The sequence below is a fragment of the Vigna umbellata genome, chromosome 1, assembly GCF_029865625.1.
Source record: "Vigna umbellata cultivar VRB3 chromosome 1, Vumbellata_1.0, whole genome shotgun sequence".
Classification (NCBI taxonomy): Eukaryota; Viridiplantae; Streptophyta; class Magnoliopsida; order Fabales; family Fabaceae; genus Vigna; species Vigna umbellata.
This window is the reverse complement of record NC_142165.1, coordinates 31,140,674-31,157,949: the sequence shown is the minus strand read 5'-3', so window position 1 is coordinate 31,157,949 and position 17,276 is coordinate 31,140,674.

Genomic DNA, 17,276 nt, shown 5'->3' with positions numbered 1-17,276 from the left:
TTTGAGCAAAATATGTGATCATCTATTTGTCTACCATATAGTTAAGCGTTATATGATTTAGACTTGATATAGAGAAGTATTAGACAACCATGCAATGTCACAAACAAAAGAATATGTTGAAGAATGAATCAATACTCATTTAAAGGATATTGTATGTGATATCGGTGAAGAAAATTTTGAAAATGCTGATATGTATGATTCTTTGAAGTCCGATTCAAAAGAACAATTGTAACTAGGATGCATTACCTTTACATTATTGTTTTCAACTTTGAAATTATTCAATTTGAAAACAAAAAATTAATAGACTAATAAAAATTTCATATAAAATTGTTGGAATTATTAAGGGATATGCTTTCAGGAAAAAAAATAATAGACTAATAAAAGTTTCATAAAATACATGTATGATTGTGTATTATATAAAAAGAAGTTTGCTGCATTTAAGGAGGTAATTTATATAAATACAGTTTCTGAAAAATGAATCAGAACCAAAAATTCATTCCTCTTAAGTTTTAGAGATTAAGTATTTTTAACATCAGAAAAATAGAGCATTAGGAAAAAAAAGAAAGGCAAAATAAGATGATTGATAAGATGGAAAGAGATAAAAAAAATGCATAAAAGTTTTTGTAAATATAAATAATATAACCGAAAAGATTATGAAGAGGAATTGAAGCCAGCATAACAACTAGAAATCAAATATGGATAGAGTTTGGTTATTGTTCTAATATTACTGGTATTACAAATTATGAAGAACACCAAAGGAAAATAAATCAAAAAAATAAGAATTTTATGTGGACATGGAAAATTGAACTCAATGAAGGTGCTTTCTTTCTCTACACATAGCCAGAAAGTATGCGAAGAAGAAAAGTCACAGGCGGAGTGGGCTAGTTGATGCTAAATTTTATATGTGCTTATTTGATAATATTGGTCAACTCTTAAATGTTATATGTGTCGGTATTGGAACATGTCTTATGATTATTATCAATTTATATAACTGAGTTTTATATATGCATTCAAACACAATAAAAAATATAAAGGAGAAAATTATAAAAATACAATTTCTAATTAAAAAAATAACTCAATCTTATATTCATTCCTCACATTGAGTTTTTTAGATATTAAATTTGTTTGATAAAAGCCAGAACTATATTCCTATATAGCAATCTGAAAACTAGAGCTCCTATTGTGATTCCTCTGTCGTCATCTTACTTCTCTTCAACCCTCCGCTTGCCTCAACCAACCATAGTTGTGCATCGCAAATCAAGACTTGTTGCGGTGCCTCTGTCGTCGTTTTGTTAACTCGAAATTCGTCTATATTATTCTGAAATCCGAATTACCCAAATCCAAATCTACTCCATAGTTAAACTGTGGAATACAAAATTTAAATGCTAAGATGGGATTATACTCTATTGATAATATTGAAACGTTTCCATCCTTAATCGATCACCATCAACAATATCTAAGGTACTACATCAATTAGAGTGCCTAAATCAATGATATTGTTCATTTTCAACGTTCTGTTCTCTACGGAAAAGCAACCTCTACTCTACTATGTCGGTAGTAGAATGGGGTTTATGTTTCTATTATTTTACTGCCAAATAAAAGAATTGGCTGTCACCGTCTAATGCGACCTGAATTGAGTTCACACGATTTTTTATTTAGATTTATTTATCTTGACTTTCTGCTTAAGTTCATAATGTTTAATTATTAGTTTGAATACATTCATCATGATTTTTTTGGGTTTGACAAACTTTTGAATAATTTATTTTGTTTTTTAATATATTAATTTAGATTGATTCATTTCGATCTTTGACTCAAACCAGTTTAACTGGACTTTTAACTTAAGCTAACTCAACATAATTCATTTATTAGTCAAAATCGACTTAACCTTTAGTTAACTTATCTCAACCTTTGGCTTGGGCTTATTCATCACAACATTCAGTTAATATTGGCTCAACTTGATCCTTCAACCATTATGGACTCGTCTCAAACTTTGATTAGAACCAATTGATTGTCACTTTGGTTTGGGCCTACTCGCCTTAACCCATTTGCCATGGTTGACTTTTCTTGACTCTTCGACCATGGTTGACTCGTCTCAACTTTCAACCATGGCCAAATCATCTCAACCTTTAGTTTGATACAACTCGGTTTGACATTTGACCCAACTAACTCAGCACAACCATCGACCTAAATCAACTCATCTTGAACTTCAATTGTGGTCACCTTTGTTTAGGCTTCGACTTAGGCCAACTCGATTAAACTATTGACTTAAGTAGACTCATCTTAACCTGAGCTGACCCAACTTGATCCTTAACTCAGATTGAACTGTGTCAAACTTCAGTCCTAGCCTACTCATGTCAATCTTTGGCTTGGACAGACTCGATTCGACCTTTGGTTGGGGTCGACCTACTCTACCTTCAATCGCCACTAACTTGGTTGAGTCTTTAGTTCAAGCTAACTCAGCTCGAGCTAAAGCTCTTATATTTAAGATTTTTCTAAAGTCTTGTGTTAAGGCTAAATTGATTTTAACCCTGATACTAACTCACTTTAAGTGAGAGCTTTGGGGTTTAGGACTTTTTTAGACTCCTCTTTTTGTGGACCAATAGAAAGAGGGGCTTATTTAGGAGTGGATTGCGTTGATCTATAGGTCATGAATAAAATTGACACCTTTAACAAAAATTAAAAGGAATGATATTGATAGTCATTACTTATCTTTAAATGCATATTGAAATAAGGAGTTGGACTTGCATTCTGATGATTTTTTTTTTCGTTTCAATTAAGTCACATTTCTTGAAAAATTGATCTAATTAGGTCATTTTTATTAAATTTGAACTAACGACATTACAGATATGTTACATGCCAATTCGTAGTTTTTTTTTATGTATTTTTTTCATTGTTTTAAAGTTATTTATTCAACTAAGATCCTTTTTTGTCATTTAATTCGATTGAAAAATTCAATTAGACCCCTGATTCTTATTTGGTCTAATTTAATCTTGTACTTTTTAAAAATGATCTAATCATGTCCTTTCTTTCATATTACTGGTAAAGTTGTGTCCTTACATGACACATGTCATTTTGTAGTATTTTTATTTTTATTTTATTTTTTAAAATTTGTTTATCGTGTGTTAGGTTACTATTGTGCCACATGTCAGTGTTGATGCAACATGGTTGTAGAATGTCACATGTCAATGTTACATAGCAGTGTTTTGCATTGAATTTAGTCCTTACATTTGAAATTTTAACTCAATCAAGTCCCAACTTTTTTGTTAAAAAATGATGTTATCCTTCTTCAAAATGAGATTGAATTAGTAATATAAGCAAACAAACACTTTTTCATACATGCAATAAAACTTTTAAACGTTGATAAATGTTAAGGTATCTTGTGTGTTTAAAACATATTAGCACATGTCAGCTTGTTTGATAGAAGCATCATTTAGGAAACAAGGCGTTTAACATATATGATATTTATAGGATAAAAACGTTAAACGTTTATTCTATAAAATTATTTATGAGTTTCATTATATCGTTTAGTGAGTTTCTCCCAGATGATTCATTTCTTAAGACGCTTATCTTGTTCAACACTATTTAGCTATAAAATATTAAGTCATGCATTTTTGTTAGACGTTTCTTTTTGTTAGATGTTGTTTGTTTACATTGTCTACGAAATAAGCTAGAAAACAATATTTTCATAAAACGTTATAACTTATATTTTCATTAAATGTTGGTTTGTATTGATAAACACTTATTTCATTCATTGTTGTTTTTAGTAAACAGATCCTTTAGATGCTTTAATAAATAAATAATATTTCGTTAAATATTGTATGTTAAACTTCAAAACATGAGTTGCTAGACAATTCAGTTTCTCTAGACCATCTTGTCTTAATATCAACATCTTGTTTAAACAACTCAAACCTTTATCCATGAATCCTAACCCCTAAAACTAAACAAACGTCTAACTTTGTGTAAGAAAAGAGATGCTTAAGCCAAGAGGGGGTGAATTGGATTAAGCCTTAAAAAATTGTTCTTTTCAAAATCTTCGTAAGATCTTTGGCTTTCTTGAAATTAATAAACAATAAGTGATGAATTAACAATAAAAGAGAAAGAGTAAAGAGAAAGATCAACACATACAATCTATATTGATTCGGCTAATCTCAAGCCTACATCCAGTCCTACTTCAACAACCTGAGTCGAAGGGATTCCACTATAAATTGATTGAGTTTACAAAAATAAAAAAATACCACTCTTAATGCACTTCTCACCACACTCAAAATCAATATAGCTACTCAAGAGATGAACAATCCTCAATCTCTTAATACAAGAGCACTCACAACCCTTAAACCCCTAACAAACCTGCACAAAAACGCAAACACAAATTGTCTATGATGATTCTGATCTTCAAGTCACACTCCTCTTAGTGCAGATAAAATCATATCAGTTTATCCCACTTTCTTGAAAGAATATTTATGTGTAAGTATAACCCAATTTAGCCTTGATTCTCCAAGATCTCTTCTTGAACACTCATGTATTCAAAACTCAATGTAGTATTCTAAAGTGATAGCAGTTCAATGTTTTGAAACAGAACTTAAGACGCATATTTATAGGATTTTCTTAATCATGATGCATTATAACCGGTTAAGGTTTTTATGTAATCTGTTAAGTTTTTCCTTCTGCTTTAACAATTTTGCCACTATTTTAACATATTATCCTTAGCATGTAAGTGATTATTTAATTATACTAGAAAGTTATAAATTCATGTGATAATTATAACAGATCAGCCTATTAAATGAAATGGATTTAAATAAAGTAAACTAATTTAATCGATTATAAAACTTATGTAATCGGTTAATCTTGTACTTAAGCAAATTTTCAATCCAATTTCTATTTTAAACAGATCAACTTACTTATGAAACCAATAATGACATTGTTTTCTGTTTTAATCGATTAAACAATTTATGTAATTGACTACTATAGAGTAGTTTGCCCTAGTTAAGCATATAATGAGATCTAGTAAAATCTAACCGATATATACTATTTTAAATTGATTATTTCATCCAGAAATGAGACTATTAATCTGTTTATTACATTATTCATTTGATACAAAATGAATTCTCATATCAAGCACAAACAAGATATAGATATAACAATTGTTATGTCATTTGTTGTGTAGGAAACTATAAAATCATTCTTTGTTCATCATCAAAAGCATAAATATAAAGGGTAGGTTTAGCTCCCCCTATCAATGCTTTGTAAATGGAAAAAACACAAATCTAAGTTGAAATCTTCCGCTCCTCTCTAACCACTTACTACACAATTCATAAAGTAATGTCCTACTCATTTTCATCTCTACTATAATGGACAATAGTCATGCAAGAGGAGTTAACTTTGTACATGACTTTTGCCTATCCATTAATAATTTGTTCACACGTGCCAAATAATTTGTCTTGCACGAATGTCGTAAATAGACCTACGTATCATACTCAATAATTCAAAATGTCAAACACGTCACTTCAGCAAATCAATAATGAAAAAAAAAACATTATAATTTGCATTTGAATATCTTTCCCCATAATTTCCACTTCCCATAGCCTGCCAACCTAGTTGCATACTTAGGCAGCAAGGGCAGAATGAGAATGTCCTGGCAACAAACCACATTAAGAACTCTAGTTAAACCAACTAATTTGAATATGAATTAAAACAACAAACGTGTCATTAACAAAACCTATAATTAGGGGTGGGCATAGTTTATCTAACTGAACTTGAACTGCAGTTAACTGTATTGTTTTATACTTAAAAAAACTAAACTGTTTTTACTAAAAACTAATTAAACTATTTTACAGTTCAGATTAAAAAAACTGAAACTTAATAATTTTAGTATGGTTAACTAGTTAACACATGTGTCTCTTCATCTTTCGTCTCTTCATCTTTCTTCATCGGAATCTCTCTTTATCACCACTGCACCTCACACAGATTTTGCCAAGGTTCGTTGCTCTCTTCCTTCCTACCGTCGTCCATCCCGCCGTCGCCCATCCCGCCGTCGACCATCTCCCTCTATTAGCCCTCTAGGGTTTGCTTTTCTTGAGGTAGGTTTTGTGGAAGGCCTTAGCCTTGGCTTCGAATTCCCGAAGAGAGTAGTGATGACCGCTGTACCATACGCGGCGGCGCACTGGCTGCACACGTCGGGGGCAGAAGCCGATCTGCTGTTGGCGCGTGGTAAAGGTGGGCTGGGAGCGGTGAGGTTGGCAGTTGCTGTTTTCTTAGGAGAAGGGGGAAGCGGGGGAATGATCTTGCATATTCCGTACTGAGAGGCTTCTTTCTCAATTTTAAAGATATAGACGATCGGGTTTTGAAACTCCGCCTCGGTTGGGCGGTACTCCGGAGCCACCGGCAGCGACTTCAGCCACGGCAGTACTTCCTCCGAAGCTGCCATTCTCGGGATTCAGCTGAGCTCACTGTCTCATTCACTCACTGCTCTGTTCTTTTCTCCAAAAACTTGGTTTGATCAGATTCCTTTTTTGAACATTTTTTGTATTCCTTATAGAAAATCGAGAAGATTGAAAGAAAACAGTAGGTAATTTGATTTGATGAATTATTAGATTGAAGAGTTTTGTGAGTTTTTCTGCACCGCTAGTTTGAAGCATAAATTGACCATTGCATTTGTCTATTTCCATTACTGAACGTGAAAGAGAAATATACCAAGAAGAGTGTTTTTGATGCAAACTGAACTGTACTGCAGTATGAACTAAAAAAATAGTTTAGTTCAGTTATCCTGAACTATTTTTTAGTTCAGTGCAGTTTTGTTAAAATAGTTTATAATTATCTATAGATTGTAACAGTGCAGTACACTGTAGGACAGTTTGCCCACCCCTACCTATAATCACTACACATACTTCAATAATTCAAGAGAAATATAGAGTATACCACCTATAGTGAATTCGGCGGAATCACTAAGGACTGCGGCCAAAGCTCGGTTATGCACCTTGCTACTTACGCAACTTGTTGAAGGAACCCGGCCATAAACCTCTGCAACTCAGCCTAGTTCAAAATTATAATGCATAACCCTTTATGCAAAAATGGAAAGGAAAATAAACGATTACAATCCACATTTACTAAAATAAAAGAATAAAAAACCACTAATACATAAAGAAGAAAAAATAAAATGTTAACAAACACTTACACAACTTAAGCGGTGACCTACCACTACATAAATTTTACTCGACCTTTGTTAGTTAATTAAATTCATTGAGAAAAAGTATTAAACAGATTTCACCATGGTTTTAATTTTCTTCTACCACAAACCATGAAATACTAAAAATTCAATCAAAATAACAAAAATATTCACATAACAACGTTAAGCGCACTTAAAGATCAATGCTTATATTACTTTTTAATCGAAAATTTAACCACTTCAAATATAATAAACATAAAATAGAATTCTCAAACCCTAAGAAAATATTTTGTCTAAAACAATACCATGTTTCCAACTTTCAAAATCATGTTAAATGATATACAAATACTTTAAAGGTATAACATTATTGCATATAGTCAAAATTTAAAACACTTCTAAGATAAATGTCAATGACAAAGAAACTATAAATAAGATTTTGCATACATCGCATTGGTATCAACACCTCCATAAAGTTACAAATATGAATACTTGGTCAAAACAAATATAAGGACACAAAATGTACACTAGTGCAGAAAAGGTATACGGCACCGGTTCATTTTAGTCATAGGCTTCGGTTTTTGAACCGAGGCATATTCAGACGAGACAAAAAGTGGTAGTCCTTTTGCCTCGGTTCTTAACCGGGACATTTTGTAATTCTCTACGGCCTCGGTTAGAACCTAAACCGAGGTAGTAGGATACTTTTTTTTCTTTACCCTCTTTCGTATTTGATTTCAATTTCAGATTTCAATTTCAAATTTTAACTTCAAATCCCAGTATCTGATTTCAATTTCAGATTTCAATTTCAGATTTCAATTTCAAATTTTAATTTCAAATCCCAGACTGAAAAACGAACTGAAAAATGAACTGAGAAACGAACTGAGAAACGAACTGAAACGGACTGAAAATCAGCACACTGTTTCACAAAATCAGCAAACGTTTCACAAAATGAGCAAATTCAGATAACACAAGAACCCCAAAATTAGATGAATAACTCAAACCCTAAATTGCAAAAACAAGAACCAAATCCCAAATCTGAAAATGAAATTTCAGAAACCCTAAAATGCAAAATCGATTCACTCCGCTGCCGCTGCCGCCTTCCTCGCAACACGCCACCGCCTTCCTCGCCGCGCCTCGCATCGCCGTGCCTCGCCTCGCCTCACCTCGCATCGCCGCGCCTCGCATCATCGCGCCTCACCTAGCCGCGCCTCGTAGTGCCTCGCCTCGCATCGCCGCGCCTCGCATCACCGCGCATCGCAGTGCCTCGCCTCGCATCGCCGCTCCTCGCTGCGCCTCACCTGGCCGCGCCTCGCTGCGCCTCACCTGGCCGCGCCTCGCAGTGCCTCACCTCACCTCGCATCGCCGCGCCTCAAGGGAAGAAGAGAAAGGGAAGAAGCGTGGCTGCTGGGGCGCGTTGAAGATGAGGATCTGAGGGATCTGGTGCGAGGGAAAGAAAGAGATCTGCTGCTGTGCGGTGTGCGGTGTGCGGTGTGCGAGGGAAAGAAAGAGGGAAAGAAGTTGTGCGGTGTGCGGTGTGCGGTGTGCGAGGGAAAGAAAGAGGGAAAGAAGTTTCACCCTAATTAGGTCGTGGGCCACGAGGATCTGGGCCTATACGGCCTCGGTTCTTTAATTTAACCGGTGCCTATTCTTCACTGATTTGACGTGTTGCAGATCTTTATGCTTCGGTTCTGCGTGCAACCGAAGCAGTATTATTTTTCTGACCATGTTTAGGCACCGGTTGCCTTTAAAACCGAAATAGTATAGCTGTTTTGCACCGGTTTTTTTTTTAACCGAGGCCTATAAGGTTTCTTTATTTACCAAACTGCCACCGCGTCTGAATAGGCAGCGGTTTGATGTAAACAGAGGTATAATGTGCGAGTTTAAAAGCACATTTTGTACTAGTGGTAGGTCACTTCAAAATATCCAAACAATACCATCGAAGCAAGAATTAAGCTGACAAAGGATATGCAAAATTGGGAGGAGAAATCTACTCCCAAAACCAAGAAAAAAGAACAACAAACATCCACAATCCAACAAAAATTAGAAAACCCAAAATCAAACAAAACAACCAACACTCACAATCGAAAAAAATGACCAACACCCACAATCAAAAAACGAAATGCCACACTATTGCAACAACATAACTTTTTTTTTTCAAAACCATAAACGCAACGCCACTCTCTCACCATCTTTCTCACATCATCTCAAATAACTCAAATATTTCCTATATTACCCAACACTCATAATCCAATCAAGAACCACAATATGCAAAAACTATGAACACAAATAAAAAATATATTCTAAAAGAAGACAAGTGGTTTGAAAGAGGTCAGAATGGTAAGTGATAAGCGTGTAAACAGAAATTGGTTGCAAAGTTATTGACTTTCTGAAGAACACGATGGGTTTCGACGAAATGGGAGAAAGAAAGGGATATAGTATATTGATTTCGTGCATAAGACTTGATGAGAGACAAAGATAGAGGGGACATATTAAGGATTCTGGATGTAAAAAAAAACCACCAATCATTTAAAAAAACATTTTTTTTTCTTTTCAAAATTATCCTTAATGAATATTCACCAAAATTTAGGACCACACCATATCATTTGAGTATAAAATAGAATTCTCCTATCAAAGTATTATTTTCGTAATAATAAATGTAAAGTTTTTTATCAATGAAATAGTTCCGATGTGAATTCTAGAATATTTTATGGAGTAACTTCTAATTGGTTTTATTGTAATCAATTTTTGAATTTGAATAATTTCATTGTATTCAATAAAAGTTATATACATTTCAATTGCTTTCCTAAATGTTTAAATAACATATTAAAATATTAAGGAATGCGAAAATGATAAAATATTCTTGTACAGTCATAGCAGATTAATAGGTACAAACAAATATTGGTGTAATGATGTTGATCTATAATTGAGAATCACGAATCACGTCTGCCGGATATACATATACTTAACATGTTCTTTTCGAAAGATACATGCTTATCGTTATCTATCTTGTATCCACTTGAGTTTGAATTTACACATTTGTCTTAAGTGTTTTGAAATGGAATAGATAGGTACTATAATTATATTATGATTAATATGTATATATCAAATTGTTTTGATTAGATTATCTTTTTTTTATTTAGACTTTTGATCATACTAATTGTACTATATAAAATATACTGATCGAAGTTAATGATCATTTATGGGCAATTAGCAGGTATATTAGCATGTATCGATGGGCCAAATTGCCTTACGCTTTACAAATATACGGTTTTAGTAATTGATTATTGGGTTTGATTGCCTAAAAATATATTGCATTAATGGTTAATCAATGGGTTTGGCTAGCATAGGCTCTATAAATATATGATTGATGTCTAGGTAAAGACACCCTGTTTTATCCTAACAAAATAGACACATGTTTATAAAACATATCTGACTTGAGCGTCGGAGTGCTTCTGCATGTCAACAACCCATCAGAGTGGATTGCGTTCTCAGAGTGGATTGGACGATCGAAAGAAAGCAGAGCAAGGAAAGACGACCGACCCTCGGACCAATTCAACCGAAACATTTTAGTGTCCACCGTGGAGCCAAACAACATCCCCATGAAACCACAAGAAACCATATGAGCGCTCGTCCTCGACATCACTACTTCGGATCAATACCAGGTTTTGAAATAAGAGAAAAAAATTCCATCATAATTTCTAAGGGCATGTCTTTTGTGTTGAGAACGTTCAGGTAACCATTAGAGGTTTACGAGTCAACAAATTAAATGCCTCCACAAAAAATAAGATTATAAAATATTGAAGCAATTACCTTATTTTATTTAACATATATTTTTCTGAGTAAAAATATCCTAAACAAAAAGGTTCAGTCCCTTCCTGCTCGGTCAGTTGGACCACCTACTTCAGCCTTGTTAATTAAGTTCCAATGGCTTTTCATTATAAAAATAAATTATAAAATATTGAAGCATTTACCTTGTTTTATTTAACGCATATTTTTGTGAGTGAAAATATCTTGCATAGAAAGGTTAAGTCCCTTCCCGCTTGGTCAGTTGGATCACTTATGTTCAGCCTTGTCAGGTTCCAATGGTTTTTCATTATAAAAATAAATTATAAAATATTGAAGAGTTCACTTTATTTTGTTTAATGCATATTTTTGTGAGTAAAAATATCCTACACAAGAAGGTTCAGTCTTTTCCTGCTCGGTTAGTTGGACCACCTACGTTCAGCCTTGTCAGGTCCTAATGACTTTTCATTATAAAAATAAATTATAAAATATTGAAGCATTTACCTTATTTTATTTAACACATATTTTTGTGAGTAAAAATATTCTGCACAGAAAGGTTCAGTCTCTTTCCACTTGGTCGGTTGGACCACCTACATTGAGCCTTGTTAGGTTCCAATCGCTTTTCATTATAAATATAAATTATAAAATATTGAAGCGCACTAGTACAGTCAGGCGAAATGACAGCGGTTGTTATACGTTATAGGCACCAGTTCTCGAACCGAGGCATATACAGGGGAGGCAAAAAGTGGACTACTTTTGGCCTCGGGCTTGAACCGAGGCATAAAGGGAGAGGATTTGACATCGGTTCAATCACAACCGAAGCAGAAAAGTTTTTTGATTTTTTTTCTTTTTGTTTTCGAAGGACTATATGCCTCGGGTCAGGAGAACCGAGGCCGTATTTCCCACTCTACTGCCTCGGTTCAAGCTACAATCGAGGCAGTAGAGGTCTTTTTTTTTTCTACGTAGTACTTTCTGCCTCTGGTTTGGTCATAACCGAGATCATAAGTGGCTTTTCTACCTCAGTTTTGGCACTAACCGAGGCATATATCCTTGTTTTTTTAAAAAAAAATGAGGTCTGTTTCTGCAACATTCCCAACAACAGAAACAGACCTGCATATAAATTTACAGCCAGAACAGTCGAGAATAATCCAGACACGTATATTTTGAATGAAAATTATAATAAAACATAAATACATTCAATTGAATCATAAATCAACTTCTTATAAGCATAAATCAATCCAATTATAATCATAAATCAAGTTTGAAGCATAAATAAATGTAATGTACAAAGTTAAACTAATAGTAATGTAGAAAAGCATCAAACAACTTAGAAACATAAACTTAGAACTTACTATATCCAAATATCTACTATATACTATTATATAAATGAATTACATATTTAGCCAGTGCTTTTCTCACAAGTTGAAGTGACTTCTCTGGAATTGGAGCAGTCCTATTAAATCTCTTCATAAAATGCAATGAGAAAACTTAGTGTATTTGAAATCTAAACTATAGGGAAAATAAAATTGAAACCTAAATAATACTGTTTCCCATCTATAGGTGTAATGTGCACGAATAATGGTCATCATCCAAAACATGACGTAGTAACCACATTCATATGACCCCGTTTGTATATTACACTACAATATATCATCATAATTATAAAATGTTAAGTAACATCAATTGAATGGAACCAAATGTAACAAAGTATGGACTAAAATACCAAACCTTAAAGGCAACCCATGCAAGCTTTTTAGTTGTAGCAGTAGATATCCCAGATAACATCATATGTGTTGCAAGGGAACTATTAAAAACAATTCCTTTAGCATACATTTATATAAAAAAAAGTCGAAACATTGAGATTCTTACCAATCTACTACATGTCTAAGAGGGCTGGGAGGAGACTTCTGCAATGAACAAAACCAGACTGCAGTATTTTATTTAACGCATATTTTTGTGAATGAAAATATCTTGCACAAGAAGGTCCAGTCCCTTCCCACTCGGTCAACTGGACAACTTACGTTCAGCGTTGTGAGGTTCTAATTGCTTTTTATTATAAAAATAAATTATAAAATATTGAAGCGTTTACCTTGTTTTGTTTAACGCATATTTTGTGAGTAAAAATTTTCTGGACAATCCCTTCTCGCTCAGTCAGTTGGACAACCTACGTTCAGCCTTGTCAAGTTCTAATGTCTTTCCATTATAAAAATAAATTATAAAATATTGAAGCGTTTACTTTATTTTATTTAACGCATATTTTCGTGAGTGAAAATATCTTGCACAGGAAGGTTCAGTCCCTTCCCGCTCAGTCAAATGGACAACCTACGTTTAGTCTTGTCATGTTCCAATGGCTCGACTCTCATGCAAGCATCAATTGGGCACCTCTACCCTCGTTAAGCTTATCCCGAGCAATGCATATTTATCTTATCATAGTCAATGTCCTCATATACTTTGCAAGTCTCAAAGCAGTAAATCACATACAGCTCATCCGTGAAACATCCTAATACGGATTCCTCATTTTTGGCCTTCAAACGTTCAACCAAAGATCGAAAGGACTCGCCTACCCGGCCATCCGACTTCATAACCTAAACTATTTTGATGTTAATTTGATTGACTACATTTTTCTAACCATTCGAATTCGAATTGTTATTTTCTATTTAATGCGGATGACGCGACCCTGCGCACAAACCACTCGGCCAACTAAAGATCTTGATCTTGATCTATAGAGTTGAGAATCACGTCTGCGGGATATACCTATACTTAACATGTTCTTTTCGAAAGATACATGCTTATCGTTATCTATCTTGCATCCACTTGAGTTTGAATTTACACATTTGTCTTAAGTGTTTTGAAATGGAATAGATAGGTACTATAATTATATTATAATTAATATGTATATCAAATTGTTTTGATTAGATTATCTTTTTTTTTATCTAGACTTTTGATCATACTAATTGTACTATATGAAATATATCGATAAGAGTTAATGATCATTTATGAGTAGTTAGCAGGTATATTAGTATGTATCGATAAGCCAAATTGGCCTTACCCTTTACAAATATACGGTATTAATAATTGATTATTGGATTTGATTGCCTAAAAATATTGTCAACACCCAATTTCGTCCGGGTAAGTAATTATTTAAAAATAATAAAAAATAAGATAATAATAATTAATGGTGGGTAAAAAGGGATAAAATAATGACTTTAATACAATATTTTTGAAATGTTAGTTTAATATGGTAATAATTTGAATTATATTATGCTAATAATTATAAACAATAATTAAAATAGTATATTAATATAATTTGTTGCATCAGTTGCTCTTAAAGAGGAAAATATGATTTTCTAACAATAATGATAATCAATGTTTTGAATATTATTTTCTGGCAACCATGATCATTTATTTCCCTATTTTGTTTTATTGTCAATTAATTCACAATTAAGGCAAGATTTCCACTTATAATGTGTGTATATATAAACACGCACTCTGTCATAGAAAAAAAAAGAAGGAGGCAGAAATATTTTGAAATAATAGAGATAGCAAGAGTACTGAAGAATATAGAGAAAAGTAAGTTCTCAGGTTAGAGGAACTCTGCCAAAAGAGATTAACAAGGGAGAATTGGGAGAATACTGAAAGCTAAAAGGTATCTCACCTCTATACCATTATTTTTCTCTTTTTATTGTACTCTGAAGTTTTTTCTAAAGGTTTGCTTTTTTTTCCTACACACAAATAATGTTTTTTTTAAATTATAATATTTTTTTTTATAAGTATGTGTCGGCCTATGGTCGGTTTCTTTCTTTTTTCCCACCATTCTTAAATAAATAAAAAAATACAAAAAATCTTCAAAACCAAAAAAGATGTCAATCTTGTTAAACCAAATCTTTTTCGGATTCACTTTTCAAAAATCTAAAATAATTTTCAAACAAACTCACAAACCTTTTTCTACATAAAGAACTACGTGATCTCTATCCCTGATTGTCTATTATAAATGGACGTACGTAGGACCAAGGTCAATTCTTGTCGGGTTCATAAAACAAAAAATATTTTTTTGTTTCTTAATAGTTTTTTTTTATTTTATTTTATTATTTTGTTTAGGGAAAATTAATATTTTGCAAAACCATGTCAACTTTATACATTTAACTAAAGGTATTGCCTTTGGGCAGGCGCGATAGGGTGCTAACACCTTCCTTACACGTAACCGATTCCCGAACCTGAAAATCTCTTTTCGTAGACCATGTCTTATTTTATGGTTTTCCATAGTTTTTCCATAATAAATTATGGTAGCGACTCACTACAAGAAAATAACCAGTTATATACGGATAATTATATACGGATTAAATCGGTATGTAATAAACGTATTATATACAGATATTTTATACGGATATTGGGAAACCCGTTATATACGGATAAATCCGTATATAATTGAAGAAATCGTTATATACGGAAAATCCGTATATAAGTGTTGTATGTAATTTTGGCGCTTTTGCGCGGGATGCTTTATAGGGATTGATCCGTATCTAATATGCATATGTAAGCTGACAAAAGTTTACGTACTGATATTATATACGGCTGTTGGAAAAAAAGAATTAAAAATTTAATTGAAAAAAATTTCCCCCCTCTCACTCTCGAAAAAAATACATTCTCGAATTAAAAATTTCTGCACTGAACTTTCATTCCCGAACCTCTCCCTCTTCGCGAACCTTCATTCTCGCACCTCTTCTGTACTGAACTTCTTCACTGTCAGTCCCGCACCTCTTCTGTTCTCCCTCTCTGTCTTCGACTCCTTTCTTCCGCATCATTGTTTGGTCGTGTGTTTTGCCATCGCGAGTTGTGTGGATTCATATTTCATCTGTCGAACGCGGTGAGTAAGCCAAGCTTTGAGGTTAATTTCTATTTTCATTTTCTCTTTTTGTTGTTACATTGACCTATTTTTGGTCATTACTGTTTGGAGGTTTGATATCGCGACTTTGGAAACCCTAGGTTGGTTTCTTCGAACTGGAAGCTCGAGTTGTAGTTGCCTCCTGCTCGTTGTAAGTTTGAATCGCTTAGATTTGAGGTTTATTTCAGTTTTCTTTTCTCTGGGTGTTGTTACATTGACCTATTTTTGGTCGTTGTTGTTTGGAGGTTTGAAATTGCAATTTTGGAAACCCTAGGTTGGTTTCTTGGAAGTAGAAGAGATAAGCTCGTGCTGCAATTGCCTTCTACACTTGGTAAGTCTGAATTTCTTAGATTGCGATTTGTTTTTATTGGTTGTTATTGAAATGTGATAAAAGGTCATATATACTACTTTAGTATATCTTGAATCAACACTTCCTGTGCTAATTAGTTGTTTTTAGACCATTATTAGTGTAGTGTCTTAAATTGATAGATTTCACTCACTTAGTTTAGTAGTAGTTTAAATTGTTTGGCTTTTCATTCTAAATTTGATTTGAATTTCACCAAAAGAAGTACTTCTTAGTTGTGTTAGATGAACATTAAAAACTGTTTTAGACAACTTAGTGGATTTTTAGATTACCCTTAGATAGATTTTGTTGTAGTTAGTGTGCATGTTAGTTGAACTGACTTTGTGGATGCCCACACTGGCCACCTGCTAGCAGGGTTTAGCTCTGCAACTCCTTTCTCTGCCTCATCAAAAAACATCCTTGTCCTCTTTATCTGTCCCTTCATGAATTTACTAGGTTTATCTATAACTTTACCCAGGAAAATGTCATCATCTAAAAGCCTAGCTTTTGCCAATTCATCTTGTCCCTCCTCCTAGTTTACTTCCCCTTTGTTGACAATGGCATAGTACCTTATCTGCTACTCTTCTTTCTCTTAATTACGAATAATCTTCTACAGATCAAGCTTTGTTTGTCAAATCTGCTTCTACTTCTTTTACTGCATTATTTGTTTAGGTGGATGATATTGTTTTAATTAGCAATGATATGGCAGAAATTAATCATCTTAAGCACATCTTAGATACCAAATTTAAAATCAAAGACCTAGGATCTTTAAGATACTTTCTCGGTCTTGAAATTACAAGGTCCAAATCTGGAATTCACATGAATAAGAGAAAATATATTCTTGAACTTCTCGATGACAGTGGTTTGATTGGTTCTAAACCTACTAACACTCCTTCTGATCCTTCTATTAAACTTATGGCAAATCATGGACAACTTTTATCTAATGCTGCTGGTTACTGGCAGTTAGTTGGCAAACTTTTGCACCTCACCATCATCAAGCAAGATATTGATTATGTGTACAACAACTCAGCCAATTTCTATGCAAACCTCTTGATACTTATTACAATGCTGCTCAAAGAATCTTTCATTACCTCAATGGATCCCCTGCT